Source organism: Loxodonta africana, chromosome 20, assembly GCF_030014295.1.
Source record: "Loxodonta africana isolate mLoxAfr1 chromosome 20, mLoxAfr1.hap2, whole genome shotgun sequence".
In the NCBI taxonomy this organism is placed as follows: domain Eukaryota; kingdom Metazoa; phylum Chordata; class Mammalia; order Proboscidea; family Elephantidae; genus Loxodonta; species Loxodonta africana.
In genome coordinates, this window is record NC_087361.1 from 79,664,499 (window position 1) to 79,682,443 (window position 17,945).

The window sequence follows — 17,945 nt, forward strand, 5'->3', positions numbered from 1 at the left end:
AGTCGAGTAGAGTAGAACTGAGTCGAATGGAGTCAAATAGTGCAGGATATAGCTGAAAAGAACCAATTCTAGCCGAATTGAGCCAGATGGAAACAAAACGAGATGAATCGCTTCGAATTGCTTCGAATTGCGTCCAATCGAATCGATGAGAGTAGGGTAGGGTAGAACAGAATAGAGTAGAACGGTGTAGAATGGAGTAGAATGGAGTCCAATGGAGTTGAATAGAGACAGATAGAGTAGAAAAGAGTCGAATTGAGTCGAATAGGGCCGAATAAGCTGAACCGAGCCAAATCAAGTTGAAACGAACAGAATCGAGCTGAATCGAAGCGATTCCAGCCAAATCGAGCTGAATCGAGCTGATGTGGCTGCATCGAGCCGATTCACGCAAAATCGCGTGCAACCGCATCAAAATGCTTTGAATCGAATCAAATGGAATAGAATAGGTTAGGGTAGGGTAGTTTCTGATAGGGTAAGCTAGGGTAGAAGAAAGTAGACTACAGTAGAGTAGACAAGAGAAGGCTAGAGTAGTAGCCTAGACTAGTAAGCTGGACTAGTCAGCTAGAACTGGTGGCATAGATCAGTAGCCTAGACAACTAGCCTTGAATAGTACCATTGCCTTGACAAGTACCCTAAGTCATCCGAACTAGTACCCTTGCCTTAACCAGTAGTCTTTAACTAGTCCCTTGGCCTCCAACAGTAGTCTTAACTAGTATCTCGCCTTAACTCGTATTCTTAACTAGTGCCCTTAACTAGTAGCCTTGCCTTAACTAGTAGCCTTAACTAGCATCCTGGCACAAAGTAGTAGCCTGAACTACTGACCTTGCCTTAATCAGTACCCCCAACAAGTACCCATGCCTTAACTAGTACCCTGAACTACTATCCTGGCCTTAACTTGTACCCTTACATAACTAGTACCCTTAACTAGTACCCTAGCTTTAACTAGTAGCCTGAACTTGTACCCTTGCGTTATGTAGTACCCTTGCCCGAACTAATACCCTTATTAAGTACCTCACGGTGTGGTAGAATAGGGTACGGTAGCATGCGCTGGAACAGAGAAAATAGAATAGACCAGCAATGGTCAGGGTAGGTTAGTTTAGTGTAGGGTATGGTAGATAGCATAGGATGGAATAGAGAAAATAGAAAACGAGAATAGAATACAACAGAATAGAAAAGAACAGGCTAGATTAGGATAGGGTAGGTCGGGGTAGGGTTCTGTAGAATAGAATAGTGTAGAATGGAGTCGAATGGTGTGGAATGGAGTCGAACAGAGATGAATAGGGTAGAAAAGAGTTGACTAGAGCGGAATAGCGCCAAATAGGACCAAATAGGGCCGAACCGAGCCGAATCAAGGCAAATCGAGCCGAATCGAGTCGGATCGACCACGTTCGAGCTGAATGGAGCCGAATGGAGCCGAAATGAGCCAAACAGAGACGAACAAAATGAACCGAGCAAAATCACACCTAATCGCATCGAATCTCGTTTAATTCCATCAAATCCCACCAAAAGCCATCGAAACTCATGGAATCTCACCGAATCCCATCTAATTGTGTCAAATCGGGTCGAATGGTGTCGAATTGAATGGAACCGAATTAAATTGAATAGATTAGAGTAGTGTAGGTTAGGCTGGGATTCAGTAGGTTAGGGCACAGAAGAATAGAATAGAGTAGAACAGAAGAGAATACAAAGAGTAGAATGGAGTAGAGTTGAGTAGAGTAGAATAGTCAGAGTTGAGTAGTGCAGAATATAGATGAATAGATCCAATTCAAGTCAATTGAGTCGAGTGGAGAGGTAACGAGTCAAATCACGATGAATCAAATCGAATTGAATAGATTACAGCAAAATAGAGTAGGGTAGAGTAGAATACTTTAAAATGGAGTAGAATGGTGAGCAATGGAATCGAATGGAGTAGAATAGAGTAGAAAAGAGCCGCAGAGGGCCCAAGAGGGCTGAATCGAGCTGAAGTGAGGCAAATCGAGACTAATGGAGCCGAATCGAGCCTAATCAAGCCGAATCGACACTATTCGAGCCAAATGGAGCCGAATGGACACGAATCGAACCAATTCAACCTGACTCTTGCCAAAATTCGTCGAATCGAATTGAATAGATTAGAGTAGGGGAGGTTCGGGTAGGGTAGGGTAGGGTAGAATAGAGTAGAGTAGAATAGAATACAACAGAACAATACAGAATGAATACAGAAAAGAGTAGGCTAGAGTAGAGTAGCGGGGAATAGAGTAGAGTAGAATAGATTCAAACAGAGACAAATAAGGCCAAATCGAGCCGAATCGCGTCGAAATGGGTTGAATCAAATGCAATCAAGTGGATTAGAATACATTAGAGTTGGGTAGCGTAGGGTAGGGTAGAATAGAGTAGAACAGAATAGAAATAATACAATAGAATAGGGGAGTAGACTAGAGTACAATAGACTAGAATAGAGTCGAATAGAGCTGAATAGAGCCAAATGGAGACAAAATGAGAGGAATCGCATGGAATCGATTTGAGTAAATTAGAGTGGTGTAGGTTAGGGTAGAGCAGAATAGAGTAGAATAGCATAGAATGGTGTGGAATGAATAGAATGGAGTAGAATGGAGTTAAATAGAGACGAATAGAGCAGAAAAGAGTCGAATAGAGCAGAACAGGGCTGAATAAGGCCGAATCGAGCTGCGTCAAGCTTAATCGCGTCGAATCGCGTTAAATGCGTCAAATCCAATTGAAACGTATAGATTAGACATGGGAAGGGGAGGGTAGAAGAGAAAAGAATAGAGTAGAATAGAAGAGATTAGAACAAAATAGGGCTAGAATAGAATAGAGTGGAAAAGAGTAGAGTCGAATAGAGCCGAATAGGCCGAGTGGAGACGAATAGAGACGAATGGAGCTGAATACAGCCAAAAAGAGCCTTGGTGCCGAATCGCACCTAATCGAGCTGAATCAAGCAGATTCGCACCGACTGTCCCCGAATAGCGTCGGATCGCGTCGAATCGAGTTGAGTCACATCGTTTTTGCATCAAACAAGGTCAAACTGCTTCATATTGGGTCGAATCCCATCGTATCGGATCCAATAACCTCGAATTGTGTCAAATCTCATAGAATCCGACTGAATCACGGTGACTAGCATGGAATCGCATCAAATCTCTTTGAATCCCTTCGAATGCCTTCAGATCTGTTCGAATCCAGTCGAAAGCTGCACAATCACGTCGAATTGAATTGAATTGAATCAAGTAGATTAAAGCAGGGTAGGTTTGGGTGGGGTGCAGCAGGGTTGGGTAGGGTAGAATAGAATAGAGTACGACAGAATAGGAGAGAACAGAACAGAATAGAAAGAATACAACAGAATACAATAGAGTAGAATAGAGTCAAATAGTGCACAACATAGCCGAATTGAGCCAAATGGAGACAAAACGAGGCGAATCGCATCGAATCGCTTTGAATCAGGTCAAATCAAATCGAACCGATTAGAATAGATTAGGGTAGGGAAGGGCAGAATAAAATAGAGGAGAATAGTATAGAACGGAATAGAATGAAGTTGAATGGAGTCCAACAGAGATGGATAGAGACGAAGAGAGCAGAAAAGAGTCGAATAGGGCAGAATAGGGCCGAAATGGCTGAATAGGGCCAAATAAGGCCTAATCGTGCAGAATCCAGCAGAATCAATGCAATTCGAGCCAAGTCGAGCCGAATGGAGCGAAATGGAGCCAAATAGAGCCGATTCGAACCGAATCAAGCTGATTCAAGCCTAATCGCGTGGAAATGCATTGAATCGAATCGGATGAAATAGATTAGAGAAGGGGACGAGAGGGGCGGGGAGGGTAGAATAGAACAGAACAGAACAGTAGAGAATAGAAAGAATAGAATATAGTTCAGTAGGGTAGAGCAGAGAAGAGTCGAGTAGAGTAGAACTGAGTCGAATGGAGTCAAATAGTGCAGGATATAGCTGAAAAGAACCAATTCTAGCCGAATTGAGCCAGATGGAAACAAAACGAGATGAATCGCTTCGAATTGCTTCGAATTGCGTCCAATCGAATCGATGAGAGTAGGGTAGGGTAGAACAGAATAGAGTAGAACGGTGTAGAATGGAGTAGAATGGAGTCCAATGGAGTTGAATAGAGACAGATAGAGTAGAAAAGAGTCGAATTGAGTCGAATAGGGCCGAATAAGCTGAACCGAGCCAAATCGAGTTGAAACGAACAGAATCGAGCTGAATCGAAGCGATTCCAGCCAAATCGAGCTGAATCGAGCTGATGTGGCTGCATCGAGCCGATTCACGCAAAATCGCGTGCAACCGCATCAAAATGCTTTGAATCGAATCAAATGGAATAGAATAGGTTAGGGTAGGGTAGTTTCTGATAGGGTAAGCTAGGGTAGAAGAAAGTAGACTACAGTAGAGTAGACAAGAGAAGGCTAGAGTAGTAGCCTAGACTAGTAAGCTGGACTAGTCAGCTAGAACTGGTGGCATAGATCAGTAGCCTAGACAACTAGCCTTGAATAGTACCATTGCCTTGACAAGTACCCTAAGTCATCCGAACTAGTACCCTTGCCTTAACCAGTAGTCTTTAACTAGTCCCTTTGCCTCCAACAGTAGTCTTAACTAGTACCTCGCCTTAACTCGTATTCTTAACTAGTGCCCTTAACTAGTAGCCTTGCCTTAACTAGTAGCCTTAACTAGCATCCTGGCACAAAGTAGTAGCCTGAACTACTGACCTTGCCTTAATCAGTACCCCCAACAAGTACCCATGCCTTAACTAGTACCCTGAACTACTATCCTGTCCTTAACTTGTACCCTTACATAACTAGTACCCTTAACTAGTACCCTAGCTTTAACTAGTAGCCTGCACTAGTACCCTTGCGTTATGTAGTACCCTTGCCCGAACTAATACCCTTATTAAGTACCTCACGGTGTGGTAGAATAGGGTACGGTAGCATGCGCTGGAACAGAGAAAATAGAATAGACCAGCAATGGTCAGGGTAGGTTAGTTTAGTGTAGGGTATGGTAGATAGCATAGGATGGAATAGAGAAAATAGAAAACGAGAATAGAATACAACAGAATAGAAAAGAACAGGCTAGATTAGGATAGGGTAGGTCGGGGTAGGGTTCTGTAGAATAGAATAGTGTAGAATGGAGTCGAATGGTGTGGAATGGAGTCGAACAGAGATGAATAGGGTAGAAAAGAGTTGACTAGAGCGGAATAGCGCCAAATAGGACCAAATAGGGCCGAACCGAGCCGAATCAAGGCAAATCGAGCCGAATCGAGTCGGATCGACCACGTTCGAGCTGAATGGAGCCGAATGGAGCCGAAATGAGCCAAACAGAGACGAACAAAATGAACCGAGCAAAATCACACCTAATCGCATCGAATCTCGTTTAATTCCATCAAATCCCACCAAAAGCCATCGAAACTCATGGAATCTCACCGAATCCCATCTAATTGTGTCAAATCGGGTCGAATGGTGTCGAATTGAATGGAACCGAATTAAATTGAATAGATTAGAGTAGTGTAGGTTAGGCTGGGATTCAGTAGGTTAGGGCACAGAAGAATAGAATAGAGTAGAACAGAAGAGAATACAAAGAGTAGAATGGAGTAGAGTTGAGTAGAGTAGAATAGTCAGAGTTGAGTAGTGCAGAATATAGATGAATAGATCCAATTCAAGTCAATTGAGTCGAGTGGAGAGGTAACGAGTCAAATCACGATGAATCAAATCGAATTGAATAGATTACAGCAAAATAGAGTAGGGTAGAGTAGAATACTTTAAAATGGAGTAGAATGGTGAGCAATGGAATCGAATGGAGTAGAATAGAGTAGAAAAGAGCCGCAGAGGGCCCAAGAGGGCTGAATCGAGCTGAAGTGAGGCAAATCGAGACTAATGGAGCCGAATCGAGCCTAATCAAGCCGAATCGACACTATTCGAGCCAAATGGAGCCGAATGGACACGAATCGAACCAATTCAACCTGACTCTTGCCAAAATTCGTCGAATCGAATTGAATAGATTAGAGTAGGGGAGGTTCGGGTAGGGTAGTGTAGAATAGAGTAGAGTAGAATAGAATACAACAGAACAATACAGAATGAATACAGAAAAGAGTAGGCTAGAGTAGAGTAGCGGGGAATAGAGTAGAGTAGAATAGATTCAAACAGAGACAAATAAGGCCAAATCGAGCCGAATCGCGTCGAAATGGGTTGAATCAAATGCAATCAAGTGGATTAGAATACATTAGAGTTGGGTAGCGTAGGGTAGGGTAGAATAGAGTAGAACAGAATAGAAATAATACAATAGAATAGGGGAGTAGACTAGAGTACAATAGACTAGAATAGAGTCGAATAGAGCTGAATAGAGCCAAATGGAGACAAAATGAGAGGAATCGCATGGAATCGATTTGAGTAAATTAGAGTGGTGTAGTTTAGGGTAGAGCAGAATAGAGTAGAATAGCATAGAACGGTGTGGAATGAATAGAATGGAGTAGAATGGAGTTAAATAGAGACGAATAGAGCAGAAAAGAGTCGAATAGAGCAGAACAGGGCCGAATAAGGCCGAATTGAGCTGCGTCAAGCTTAACCGCGTCGAATCGCGTTAAATGCGTCAAATCCAATTGAAACGTATAGATTAGACATGGGAAGTGGAGGGTAGAAGAGAAAAGAATAGAGTAGAATAGAAGAGATTAGAACAAAATAGGGCTAGAATAGAATAGAGTGGAAAAGAGTAGAGTCGAATAGAGCCGAATAGGCCGAGTGGAGACGAATAGAGACGAATGGAGCTGAATACAGCCAAAAAGAGCCTTAGTGCCGAATCGCACCTAATCGAGCTGAATCAAGCAGATTCGCACCGACTGTCCCCGAATAGCGTCGGATCGCGTCGAATCGAGTTGAGTCACATCGTTTTTGCATCAAACAAGGTCAAACTGCTTCATACTGGGTCGAATCCCATCGTATCGGATCCAATAACCTCGAATTGTGTCAAATCTCATAGAATCCGACTGAATCACGGTGACTAGCATGGAATCGCATCAAATCTCTTTGAATCCCTTCGAATGCCTTCAGATCTGTTCGAATCCAGTCGAAAGCTGCACAATCACGTCGAATTGAATTGAATTGAATCAAGTAGATTAAAGCAGGGTAGGTTTGGGTGGGGTGCAGCAGGGTTGGGTAGGGTAGAATAGAATAGAGTACGACAGAATAGGAGAGAACAGAACAGAATAGAAAGAATACAACAGAATACAATAGAGTAGAATAGAGTCAAATAGTGCACAACATAGCCGAATTGAGCCAAATGGAGACAAAACGAGGCGAATCGCATCGAATCGCTTTGAATCAGGTCAAATCAAATCGAACCGATTAGAATAGATTAGGGTAGGGAAGGGCAGAATAAAATAGAGGAGAATAGTATAGAACGGAATAGAATGAAGTTGAATGGAGTCCAACAGAGATGGATAGAGACGAAGAGAGCAGAAAAGAGTCGAATAGGGCAGAATAGGGCCGAAATGGCTGAATAGGGCCAAATAAGGCCTAATCGTGCAGAATCCAGCAGAATCAATGCAATTCGAGCCAAGTCGAGCCGAATGGAGCGAAATGGAGCCAAATAGAGCCGATTCGAACCGAATCAAGCTGATTCAAGCCTAATCGCGTGGAAATGCATTGAATCGAATCGGATGAAATAGATTAGAGAAGGGGACGAGAGGGGCGGGGAGGGTAGAATAGAACAGAACAGAACAGTAGAGAATAGAAAGAATAGAATATAGTTCAGTAGGGTAGAGCAGAGAAGAGTCGAGTAGAGTAGAACTGAGTCGAATGGAGTCAAATAGTGCAGGATATAGCTGAAAAGAACCAATTCTAGCCGAATTGAGCCAGATGGAAACAAAACGAGATGAATCGCTTCGAATTGCTTCGAATTGCGTCCAATCGAATCGATGAGAGTAGGGTAGGGTAGAACAGAATAGAGTAGAACGGTGTAGAATGGAGTAGAATGGAGTCCAATGGAGTTGAATAGAGACAGATAGAGTAGAAAAGAGTCGAATTGAGTCGAATAGGGCCGAATAAGCTGAACCGAGCCAAATCGAGTTGAAACGAACAGAATCGAGCTGAATCGAAGCGATTCCAGCCAAATCGAGCTGAATCGAGCTGATGTGGCTGCATCGAGCCGATTCACGCAAAATCGCGTGCAACCGCATCAAAATGCTTTGAATCGAATCAAATGGAATAGAATAGGTTAGGGTAGGGTAGTTTCTGATAGGGTAAGCCAGGGTAGAAGAAAGTAGACTACAGTAGAGTAGACAAGAGAAGGCTAGAGTAGTAGCCTAGACTAGTAAGCTGGACTAGTCAGCTAGAACTGGTGGCATAGATCAGTAGCCTAGACAACTAGCCTTGAATAGTACCATTGCCTTGACAAGTACCCTAAGTCATCCGAACTAGTACCCTTGCCTTAACCAGTAGTCTTTAACTAGTCCCTTGGCCTCCAACAGTAGTCTTAACTAGTACCTCGCCTTAACTCGTATTCTTAACTAGTGCCCTTAACTAGTAGCCTTGCCTTAACTAGTAGCCTTAACTAGCATCCTGGCACAAAGTAGTAGCCTGAACTACTGACCTTGCCTTAATCAGTACCCCCAACAAGTACCCATGCCTTAACTAGTACCCTGAACTACTATCCTGGCCTTAACTTGTACCCTTACATAACTAGTACCCTTAACTAGTACCCTAGCTTTAACTAGTAGCCTGAACTAGTACCCTTGCGTTATGTAGTACCCTTGCCCGAACTAATACCCTTATTAAGTACCTCACGGTGTGGTAGAATAGGGTACGGTAGCATGCGGTGGAACAGAGAAAATAGAATAGACCAGCAATGGTCAGGGTAGGTTAGTTTAGTGTAGGGTATGGTAGATAGCATAGGATGGAATAGAGAAAATAGAAAACGAGAATAGAATACAACAGAATAGAAAAGAACAGGCTAGATTAGGATAGGGTAGGTCGGGGTAGGGTTCTGTAGAATAGAATAGTGTAGAATGGAGTCGAATGGTGTGGAATGGAGTCGAACAGAGATGAATAGGGTAGAAAAGAGTTGACTAGAGCGGAATAGCGCCAAATAGGACCAAATAGGGCCGAACCGAGCCGAATCAAGGCAAATCGAGCCGAATCGAGTCGGATCGACCACGTTCGAGCTGAATGGAGCCGAATGGAGCCGAAATGAGCCAAACAGAGACGAACAAAATGAACCGAGCAAAATCACACCTAATCGCATCGAATCTCGTTTAATTCCATCAAATCCCACCAAAAGCCATCGAAACTCATGGAATCTCACCGAATCCCATCTAATTGTGTCAAATCGGGTCGAATGGTGTCGAATTGAATGGAACCGAATTAAATTGAATAGATTAGAGTAGTGTAGGTTAGGCTGGGATTCAGTAGGTTAGGGCACAGAAGAATAGAATAGAGTAGAACAGAAGAGAATACAAAGAGTAGAATGGAGTAGAGTTGAGTAGAGTAGAATAGTCAGAGTTGAGTAGTGCAGAATATAGATGAATAGATCCAATTCAAGTCAATTGAGTCGAGTGGAGAGGTAACGAGTCAAATCATGATGAATCAAATCGAATTGAATAGATTACAGCAAAATAGAGTAGGGTAGAGTAGAATACTTTAAAATGGAGTAGAATGGTGAGCAATGGAATCGAATGGAGTAGAATAGAGTAGAAAAGAGCCGCAGAGGGCCCAAGAGGGCTGAATCGAGCTGAAGTGAGGCAAATCGAGACTAATGGAGCCGAATCGAGCCTAATCAAGCCGAATCGACACTATTCGAGCCAAATGGAGCCGAATGGACACGAATCGAACCAATTCAACCTGACTCTTGCCAAAATTCGTCGAATCGAATTGAATAGATTAGAGTAGGGGAGGTTCGGGTAGGGTAGTGTAGAATAGAGTAGAGTAGAATAGAATACAACAGAACAATACAGAATGAATACAGAAAAGAGTAGGCTAGAGTAGAGTAGCGGGGAATAGAGTAGAGTAGAATAGATTCAAACAGAGACAAATAAGGCCAAATCGAGCCGAATCGCGTCGAAATGGGTTGAATCAAATGCAATCAAGTGGATTAGAATACATTAGAGTTGGGTAGCGTAGGGTAGGGTAGAATAGAGTAGAACAGAATAGAAATAATACAATAGAATAGGGGAGTAGACTAGAGTACAATAGACTAGAATAGAGTCGAATAGAGCTGAATAGAGCCAAATGGAGACAAAATGAGAGGAATCGCATGGAATCGATTTGAGTAAATTAGAGTGGTGTAGGTTAGGGTAGAGCAGAATAGAGTAGAATAGCATAGAATGGTGTGGAATGAATAGAATGGAGTAGAATGGAGTTAAATAGAGACGAATAGAGCAGAAAAGAGTCGAATAGAGCAGAACAGGGCCGAATAAGGCCGAATCGAGCTGCGTCAAGCTTAATCGCGTCGAATCGCGTTAAATGCGTCAAATCCAATTGAAACGTATAGATTAGACATGGGAAGGGGAGGGTAGAAGAGAAAAGAATAGAGTAGAATAGAAGAGATTAGAACAAAATAGGGCTAGAATAGAATAGAGTGGAAAAGAGTAGAGTCGAATAGAGCCGAATAGGCCGAGTGGAGACGAATAGAGACGAATGGAGCTGAATACAGCCAAAAAGAGCCTTGGTGCCGAATCGCACCTAATCGAGCTGAATCAAGCAGATTCGCACCGACTGTCCCCGAATAGCGTCGGATCGCGTCGAATCGAGTTGAGTCACATCGTTTTTGCATCAAACAAGGTCAAACTGCTTCATATTGGGTCGAATCCCATCGTATCGGATCCAATAACCTCGAATTGTGTCAAATCTCATAGAATCCGACTGAATCACGGTGACTAGCATGGAATCGCATCAAATCTCTTTGAATCCCTTCGAATGCCTTCAGATCTGTTCGAATCCAGTCGAAAGCTGCACAATCACGTCGAATTGAATTGAATTGAATCAAGTAGATTAAAGCAGGGTAGGTTTGGGTGGGGTGCAGCAGGGTTGGGTAGGGTAGAATAGAATAGAGTACGACAGAATAGGAGAGAACAGAACAGAATAGAAAGAATACAACAGAATACAATAGAGTAGAATAGAGTCAAATAGTGCACAACATAGCCGAATTGAGCCAAATGGAGACAAAACGAGGCGAATCGCATCGAATCGCTTTGAATCAGGTCAAATCAAATCGAACCGATTAGAATAGATTAGGGTAGGGAAGGGCAGAATAAAATAGAGGAGAATAGTATAGAACGGAATAGAATGAAGTTGAATGGAGTCCAACAGAGATGGATAGAGACGAAGAGAGCAGAAAAGAGTCGAATAGGGCAGAATAGGGCCGAAATGGCTGAATAGGGCCAAACAAGGCCTAATCGTGCAGAATCCAGCAGAATCAATGCAATTCGAGCCAAGTCGAGCCGAATGGAGCGAAATGGAGCCAAATAGAGCCGATTCGAACCGAATCAAGCTGATTCAAGCCTAATCGCGTGGAAATGCATTGAATCGAATCGGATGAAATAGATTAGAGAAGGGGACGAGAGGGGCGGGGAGGGTAGAATAGAACAGAACAGAACAGTAGAGAATAGAAAGAATAGAATATAGTTCAGTAGGGTAGAGCAGAGAAGAGTCGAGTAGAGTAGAACTGAGTCGAATGGAGTCAAATAGTGCAGGATATAGCTGAAAAGAACCAATTCTAGCCGAATTGAGCCAGATGGAAACAAAACGAGATGAATCGCTTCGAATTGCTTCGAATTGCGTCCAATCGAATCGATGAGAGTAGGGTAGGGTAGAACAGAATAGAGTAGAACGGTGTAGAATGGAGTAGAATGGAGTCCAATGGAGTTGAATAGAGACAGATAGAGTAGAAAAGAGTCGAATTGAGTCGAATAGGGCCGAATAAGCTGAACCGAGCCAAATCGAGTTGAAACGAACAGAATCGAGCTGAATCGACGCGATTCCAGCCAAATTGAGCTGAATCGAGCTGATGTGGCTGCATCGAGCCGATTCACGCAAAATCGCGTGCAACCGCATCAAAATGCTTTGAATCGAATCAAATGGAATAGAATAGGTTAGGGTAGGGTAGTTTCTGATAGGGTAAGCTAGGGTAGAAGAAAGTAGACTACAGTAGAGTAGACAAGAGAAGGCTAGAGTAGTAGCCTAGACTAGTAAGCTGGACTAGTCAGCTAGAACTGGTGGCATAGATCAGTAGCCTAGACAACTAGCCTTGAATAGTACCATTGCCTTGACAAGTACCCTAAGTCATCCGAACTAGTACCCTTGCCTTAACCAGTAGTCTTTAACTAGTCCCTTGGCCTCCAACAGTAGTCTTAACTAGTACCTCGCCTTAACTCGTATTCTTAACTAGTGCCCTTAACTAGTAGCCTTGCCTTAACTAGTAGCCTTAACTAGCATCCTGGCACAAAGTAGTAGCCTGAACTACTGACCTTGCCTTAATCAGTACCCCCAACAAGTACCCATGCCTTAACTAGTACCCTGAACTACTATCCTGGCCTTAACTTGTACCCTTACATAACTAGTACCCTTAACTAGTACACTAGCTTTAACTAGTAGCCTGAACTAGTACCCTTGCGTTAAGTAGTACCCTTGCCCGAACTAATACCCTTATTAAGTACCGCACGGTGCGGTAGAATAGGGTACGGTAGCATGCGGTGGAACAGAGAAAATAGAATAGACCAGCAATGGTCAGGGTAGGTTAGTTTAGTGTAGGGTATGGTAGATAGCATAGGATGGAATAGAGAAAATAGAAAACGAGAATAGAATACAACAGAATAGAAAAGAACAGGCTAGATTAGGATAGGGTAGGTCGGGGTAGGGTTCTGTAGAATAGAATAGTGTAGAATGGAGTCGAATGGTGTGGAATGGAGTCGAACAGAGATGAATAGGGTAGAAAAGAGTTGACTAGAGCGGAGTAGCGCCAAATAGGACCAAATAGGGCCGAACCGAGCCGAATCAAGGCAAATCGAGCCGAATCGAGTCGGATCGACCACGGTCGAGCTGAATGGAGCCGAATGGAGCCGAAATGAGCCAAACAGAGACAAACAAAATGAACCGAGCAAAATCACACCTAATCGCATCGAATCTCGTTTAATTCCATCAAATCCCACCAAAAGCCATCGAAACTCATGGAATCTCACCGAATCCCATCTAATTGTGTCAAATCGGGTCGAATGGTGTCGAATTGAATGGAACCGAATTAAATTGAATAGATTAGAGTAGTGTAGGTTAGGCTGGGATTCAGTAGGTTAGGGCACAGAAGAATAGAATAGAGTAGAACAGAAGAGAATACAAAGAGTAGAATGGAGTAGAGTTGAGTAGAGTAGAATAGTCAGAGTTGAGTAGTGCAGAATATAGATGAATAGATCCAATTCAAGTCAATTGAGTCGAATGGAGAGGTAACGAGTCAAATCACGATGAATCAAATCGAATTGAATAGATTACAGCAAAATAGAGTAGGGTAGAGTAGAATACTTTAAAATGGAGTAGAATGGTGAGCAATGGAATCGAATGGAGTAGAATAGAGTAGAAAAGAGCCGCAGAGGGCCCAAGAGGGCTGAATCGAGCTGAAGTGAGGCAAATCGAGACTAATGGAGCCGAATCGAGCCTAATCAAGCCGAATCGACACTATTCGAGCCAAATGGAGCCGAATGGACACGAATCGAACCAATTCAACCTGACTCTTGCCAAAATTCGTCGAATCGAATTGAATAGATTAGAGTAGGGGAGGTTCGGGTAGGGTAGGGTAGGGTAGGGTAGAATAGAGTAGAGTAGAATAGAATACAACAGAACAATACAGAATGAATACAGAAAAGAGTAGGCTAGAGTAGAGTAGCGGGGAATAGAGTAGGATAGATTCAAACAGAGACAAATAAGGCCAAATCGAGCCGAATCGCGTCGAAATGGGTTGAATCAAATCCAATCAAGTGGATTAGAATACATTAGAGTTGGGTAGCGTAGGGTAGGGTAGAATAGAGTAGAACAGAATAGAAATAATACAATAGAATAGGGGAGTAGACTAGAGTACAATAGACTAGAATAGAGTCGAATAGAGCTGAATAGAGCCAAATGGAGACAAAATGAGAGGAATCGCATCGAATCGATTTGAGTAAATTAGAGTGGTGTAGTTTAGGGTAGAGCAGAATAGAGTAGAATAGCATAGAACGGTGTGGAATGAATAGAATGGAGTAGAATGGAGTTAAATAGAGACGAATAGAGCAGAAAAGAGTCGAATAGAGCAGAACAGGGCCGAATAAGGCCGAATTGAGCTGCGTCAAGCTTAATCGCGTCGAATCGCGTTAAATGCGTCAAATCCAATTGAAACGTGTAGATTAGACATGGGAAGTGGAGGGTAGAAGAGAAAAGAATAGAGTAGAATAGAAGAGATTAGAACAAAATAGGGCTAGAATAGAATAGAGTGGAAAAGAGTAGAGTCGAATAGAGCCGAATAGGCCGAGTAGAGACGAATAGAGACGAATGGAGCTGAATACAGCCAAAAAGAGCCTTAGTGCCGAATCGCACCTAATCGAGCTGAATCAAGCAGATTCGCACCGACTGTCCCCGAATAGCGTCGGATCGCATCGAATCGAGTTGAGTCACATCGTTTTTGCATCAAACAAGGTCAAACTGCTTCATATTGGGTCGAATCCCATCGTATCGGATCCAATAACTTCGAATTGTGTCAAATCTCATAGAATCCGACTGAATCACGGTGACTAGCATGGAATCCCATCAAATCTCTTTGAATCCCTTCGAATGCCTTCAGATCTGTTCGAATCCAGTCGAAAGCTGCACAATCACGTCGAATTGAATTGAATTGAATCAAGTAGATTAAAGCAGGGTAGGTTTGGGTGGGGTGCAGCAGGGTTGGGTAGGGTAGAATAGAATAGAGTACGACAGAATAGGAGAGAACAGAACAGAATAGAAAGAATACAACAGAATACAATAGAGTAGAATAGAGTCAAATAGTGCACAACATAGCCGAATTGAGCCAAATGGAGACAAAACGAGGCGAATCGCATCGAATCGCTTTGAATCAGGTCAAATCAAATCGAACCGATTAGAATAGATTAGGGTAGGGAAGGGCAGAATAAAATAGAGGAGAATAGTATAGAACGGAATAGAATGAAGTTGAATGGAGTCCAACAGAGATGGATAGAGACGAAGAGAGCAGAAAAGAGTCGAATAGGGCAGAATAGGGCCGAAATGGCTGAATAGGGCCAAATAAGGCCTAATCGTGCAGAATCCAGCAGAATCAATGCAATTCGAGCCAAGTCGAGCCGAATGGAGCGAAATGGAGCCAAATAGAGCCGATTCGAACCGAATCAAGCTGATTCAAGCCTAATCGCGTGGAAATGCATTGAATCGAATCGGATGAAATAGATTAGAGAAGGGGACGAGAGGGGCGGGGAGGGTAGAATAGAACAGAACAGAACAGAAGAGAATAGAAAGAATAGAATATAGTTCAGTAGGGTAGAGCAGAGAAGAGTCGAGTAGAGTAGAACTGAGTCGAATGGAGTCAAATAGTGCAGGATATAGCTGAAAAGAACCAATTCTAGCCGAATTGAGCCAGATGGAAACAAAACGAGATGAATCGCTTCGAATTGCTTCGAATTGCGTCCAATCGAATCGATGAGAGTAGGGTAGGGTAGAACAGAATAGAGTAGAACGGTGTAGAATGGAGTAGAATGGAGTCCAATGGAGTTGAATAGAGACAGATAGAGTAGAAAAGAGTCGAATTGAGTCGAATAGGGCCGAATAAGCTGAACCGAGCCAAATCGAGTTGAAACGAACAGAATCGAGCTGAATCGAAGCGATTCCAGCCAAATCGAGCTGAATCGAGCTGATGTGGCTGCATCGAGCCGATTCACGCAAAATCGCGTGCAACCGCATCAAAATGCTTTGAATCGAATCAAATGGAATAGAATAGGTTAGGGTAGGGTAGTTTCTGATAGGGTAAGCTAGGGTAGAAGAAAGTAGACTACAGTAGAGTAGACAAGAGAAGGCTAGAGTAGTAGCCTAGACTAGTAAGCTGGACTAGTCAGCTAGAACTGGTGGCATAGATCAGTAGCCTAGACAACTAGCCTTGAATAGTACCATTGCCTTGACAAGTACCCTAAGTCATCCGAACTAGTACCCTTGCCTTAACCAGTAGTCTTTAACTAGTCCCTTGGCCTCCAACAGTAGTCTTAACTAGTACCTCGCCTTAACTCGTATTCTTAACTAGTGCCCTTAACTAGTAGCCTTGCCTTAACTAGTAGCCTTAACTAGCATCCTGGCACAAAGTAGTAGCCTGAACTACTGACCTTGCCTTAATCAGTACCCCCAACAAGTACCCATGCCTTAACTAGTACCCTGAACTACTATCCTGGCCTTAACTTGTACCCTTACATAACTAGTACCCTTAACTAGTACACTAGCTTTAACTAGTAGCCTGAACTAGTACCCTTGCGTTAAGTAGTACCCTTGCCCGAACTAATACCCTTATTAAGTACCGCACGGTGCGGTAGAATAGGGTACGGTAGCATGCGGTGGAACAGAGAAAATAGAATAGACCAGCAATGGTCAGGGTAGGTTAGTTTAGTGTAGGGTATGGTAGATAGCATAGGATGGAATAGAGAAAATAGAAAACGAGAATAGAACACAACAGAATAGAAAAGAACAGGCTAGATTAGGATAGGGTAGGTCGGGGTAGGGTTCTGTAGAATAGAATAGTGTAGAATGGAGTCGAATGGTGTGGAATGGAGTCGAACAGAGATGAATAGGGTAGAAAAGAGTTGACTAGAGCGGAATAGCGCCAAATAGGACCAAATAGGGCCGAACCGAGCCGAATCAAGGCAAATCGAGCCGAATCGAGTCGGATCGACCACGGTCGAGCTGAATGGAGCCGAATGGAGCCGAAATGAGCCAAACAGAGACAAACAAAATGAACCGAGCAAAATCACACCTAATCGCATCGAATCTCGTTTAATTCCATCAAATCCCACCAAAAGCCATCGAAACTCATGGAATCTCACCGAATCCCATCTAATTGTGTCAAATCGGGTCGAATGGTGTCGAATTGAATGGAACCGAATTAAATTGAATAGATTAGAGTAGTGTAGGTTAGGCTGGGATTCAGTAGGTTAGGGCACAGAAGAATAGAATAGAGTAGAACAGAAGAGAATACAAAGAGTAGAATGGAGTAGAGTTGAGTAGAGTAGAATAGTCAGAGTTGAGTAGTGCAGAATATAGATGAATAGATCCAATTCAAGTCAATTGAGTCGAATGGAGAGGTAACGAGTCAAATCACGATGAATCAAATCGAATTGAATAGATTACAGCAAAATAGAGTAGGGTAGAGTAGAATACTTTAAAATGGAGTAGAATGGTGAGCAATGGAATCGAATGGAGTAGAATAGAGTAGAAAAGAGCCGCAGAGGGCCCAAGAGGGCTGAATCGAGCTGAAGTGAGGCAAATCGAGACTAATGGAGCCGAATCGAGCCTAATCAAGCCGAATCGACACTATTCGAGCCAAATGGAGCCGAATGGACACGAATCGAACCAATTCAACCTGACTCTTGCCAAAATTCGTCGAATCGAATTGAATAGATTAGAGTAGGGGAGGTTCGGGTAGGGTAGTGAAGAATAGAGTAGAGTAGAATAGAATACAACAGAACAATACAGAATGAATACAGAAAAGAGTAGGCTAGAGTAGAGTAGCGGGGAATAGAGTAGAGTAGGATAGATTCAAACAGAGACAAATAAGGCCAAATCGAGCCGAATCGCGTCGAAATGTGTTGAATCAAATCCAATCAAGTGGATTAGAATACATTAGAGTTGGGTAGCGTAGGGTAGGGTAGAATAGAGTAGAACAGAATAGAAATAATACAATAGAATAGGGGAGTAGACTAGAGTACAATAGACTAGAATAGAGTCGAATAGAGCTGAATAGAGCC